General features: G+C 48.8%; 1 pseudogene; it reads right to left on the minus strand.

Annotated features, from left to right (window-relative positions):
- Window positions 1-1,036: 1,036 nt before the first annotated feature.
- On the minus strand, window positions 1,037-1,936 carry LOC119940658 (annotated as a pseudogene).
- Between the last annotated feature and the right edge of the window lie 1,583 nt (window positions 1,937-3,519).

Below are 3,519 nucleotides of genomic sequence, written 5' to 3' on the forward strand. Positions count from 1 at the left end.
TCATCTGCACAGAGATGTTAGTTGAAGCCATGGGAGTGAATGAGTTCTCCAAGAGAGTGTATGTAAATGAAGAATAGAAAGGTATCCCGAACTGAGTCCTGAGAGATCCCACAGTTAGGGGGTGCGGGGCAGAGGAGGAGCCTATGAAAGAGAGTGAGAATGAGTGTCAGAGAAATAAGAGGAGAACCAGGAGAGGGCAGTGCCAGTGAAGCCAAGGTTAGACAATGTTTCCAGGAGAAGGAGGTGGTTCACAGTGTAGAAGACAGCTGAGTGGTCCAGGAGGATTAGGATGGAGTAAAGGTCATTGGATTTAGCAAAAAGGAGTTCAAAGCTGACCTTTATAGGGTAGTTTCCATGGCATGAAGAAGGTAGAAGCCAGATTAGAGGCAGTGAAGAAAAGAATTGGAGCAGAGGACGTGGAGACCGTTGGTGTAGACAACCTGCTCAAGAAGCTTGGAAATGGGGCAATAACTGCAGGACGACACAAGACAATCGTATGAAAATACACTCCCTGTCCCACACGAAGCTTAAAATCTCAGCGATAGATTCTGAGTCCCCTGAAGGATAGGGATTGTGTCTAATTACCACCTGTGTATTCTCTCCCAGGCTTAACACAGAATTCTGCAAATTGTTAGCATTAAGTAAATATATTACTTCTAGCGAGAGCTGGTGTATTATCACCATTTTATATATGAGAAAACTGAGGCCTAGAGAGGTTCAAAGACTTGTCCAAAGTCACTCAGCAGGCTAGTGGCCAAGCTGGGACTAGCACCCAGTTCTCCTGACTCCCAAACCCATGCTTGTTCCTCTCAGTCATGCAGCTAAGGAAGCTAAGAGTAAAGGCCCACTGTATGACCTGTATGGTTAGGCACTGAACCAAACTGAAAGCAAAAATCTAACCTAGCTGATCTTTAGAGTTCCTTTCCTGTTCTAGAATTCTAATAATACCCTGATCTTGGAGAGGAGTCCCTCATGCCCAGCCTTCAAGGTAAGTCACATCCTTCCACTATTAGGCCACCGCTCTTGGTTCAGCTTTTCAAGTCTCCTGGAAGCCTCTGCCTATCCTTGCCAGCCTCCTAACAGCCTCCTTGACCTCCTTGTTCCGCAGGGAGTAGATGAGCGGGTTGAGCAAGGGGGTGACCGCAGTGTACAAGAGGGTGAGGAATTTACCCTTCAGCTGAGCATAGTGGTTCTTGGGATGGAAGTAGATGGCTGAGATGGTGCCGTAAAAGAGGGAGACAACCACCAGATGGGAGACAACCACCATATGGCCAGTAATGTGGCCATAGGAAACCAGGATCAAAATCAAGGGCACCACCAAGAAGAGGACACTGGACACAGACATCTGGACCTCGTTGATGGTGGTGTCCCCACATACAAGGTGGATCTGAGCAGGCACCTCGCACACGAAGCCGTCCACCAGTCAGGTGTGGCAGAAAGACAGGCGGAGGGTGGACGAAGACTGGATCAAGGCCTGAATTAGCCCAGCCCCCCAAGCCACAGTAGCTAGCAGGAAGCAGAGCCGTGGATGCATAATAGTCAAGTAGTTCAGGGGTTGACAGATGGCCACATAACGGTCGAAGGCCATGACCACTAGCAGGACACACTCGGTGGCTCCAAGCCACAGGAAAATATAGAGCTGGGCAACACAACCAAGGTGGCTGATGACCCTGTCTGAACGAATCAGGTTGACCAGCATTTACGGGACACAACTAGTGGTGAAGCCGAGCTCCAGGAAGGAGAGGTTGCTAAGAAAGAAGTACATGGGGGTGTGGAGACGAGGGTCGAGGCAGGATACCAGGATGATGGTCGAGTTGCCCACTAGGGTCAGGAAGTAGAAGATGGAGATGAGCCCAAACACTAGCGTTTCCACCTCTGGCTGGTTAGAGAAGCCTGCCAGGATGAAATCTCCCATAGAGCTATTGGCCACTCCCATCTCTTCCTGGCAGGGACCTCTTTCACTTTGGATGTAGCAAAGCAAAATGGAAGCTATTTACCATTAGTGCCTGAGCACAGAGTAATAGTAAAAGCTCCCTGTGGACAGGTAACATGTCAGTTCATTACTCAGTGCCTCCCAAGAGCCTAGAATAATGTGCTGCACCAAGTTGGGGCTCAATAAATTCTACACCTACACCTATCCCTACACCTCTTCCTTCTCAATATATCAGTGACATTTAATGAATATTTACTGTGTATAAAGCACTGTAGTAAGCACTGGGGAAAGCACAATACAACAGAGTTGGTAGACGCGTTCGCTGCCTCAGGTTTACGGTGCAGAAGGGGTCAACGGAAAACCGCTTCTATATTTTACCAAGAAAACCCTATGGATACACTATCAGAATGATTGAAGTTGGGGGTGGGTCGTTCGGGAGACATGTGTCCCTAATGTCGCTATGGGTCACACGTGACCTGATAGCATATGACAACAACAACATACTACACTACTACTAGGGGCATGATATCGGATCAGATAAGGGCCTGCACAGGCTCACAGTAAGTCTTATCCCCAACTGTTAGATCAATCCAATGTACTTATTGAACACTCACAAGGTGCAGAGCACTGTACAGAGTTCTTGGGATAGTACAATGGAGTTGGTAAACACATTCCTTGCCCACAAGGAGCTGGCATCAGAGGGGGAGACAGACATTAATATAAACTTAAAGATACTAAAAATAATAATGGGATTTGTTAAGCACTTATTACGTGTCAAGCACTGTTCTAAGTGCTGGGGTAGATACAAGGTAATCAGGTTGTCCCACGTGGGGCTCAGTCTTCATCCCCATTTGACAGATGAGGGAACTGAGGCCCAGAGAAGTTTAGCGACTTGCCCCAGGTCACACAGCCGACAAGTGGTGGAGCCGGGATTAGAACCTGTGACCTCTGACTCCCAAGCCCGGGCTCTTTCCACTAAGCCACGCTGCTTCCCACTCTGCTTAGATAGGTATGTAAGTGCTGGGGGTGTGAGGGTGGGGTGGACCCAAAGGGTACAGATCCAGGTGCGCAGATAACACAGAAGGGAAAGGGAATCAGGGAAAAGAAAGCTTAATTGGGGAAGGACTCATTGGGACATGTGACCTTCAAATGAAGAAACAAACCCAAAGGTCGAGTAACTCACCCAAGATGACCCAGCAGGTCAGGGATGGAGCTGGGGCAGGGACTGGGGTCTCCCCTTGCTCTGTTTCATAGATTTTGGCATGAACCTGGGGCAGGCAGAAGCTGGGCCCGTCTTGGGCCAGGACAGTTCTTAGGGTAAGGGGCTCTGGATCACGGTAGAGGGGCCCGGGTTTAACAGAACTGTTAGAATGAGCATAGAACTGACCTAGAGGAAAGAGCCCGGGCCTGGGAGTCAGAGGACCTGAATTCTAGTGCTAGCTCTGCCATTGTTTTGTGGCGTGACCTTGAGCAAGTCACTTCACTTCTCTATGCCTCAGTTCCATTGTTGTGGAATGGGGATTCAATGCCTGTTCACCCTCCTGCTTGGACTGTGAGCCCCATATGGGACCTAATTACATTGTTTC

The sequence above is a fragment of the Tachyglossus aculeatus genome, chromosome 19, assembly GCF_015852505.1.
Source record: "Tachyglossus aculeatus isolate mTacAcu1 chromosome 19, mTacAcu1.pri, whole genome shotgun sequence".
NCBI classification, from domain to species: domain Eukaryota; kingdom Metazoa; phylum Chordata; class Mammalia; order Monotremata; family Tachyglossidae; genus Tachyglossus; species Tachyglossus aculeatus.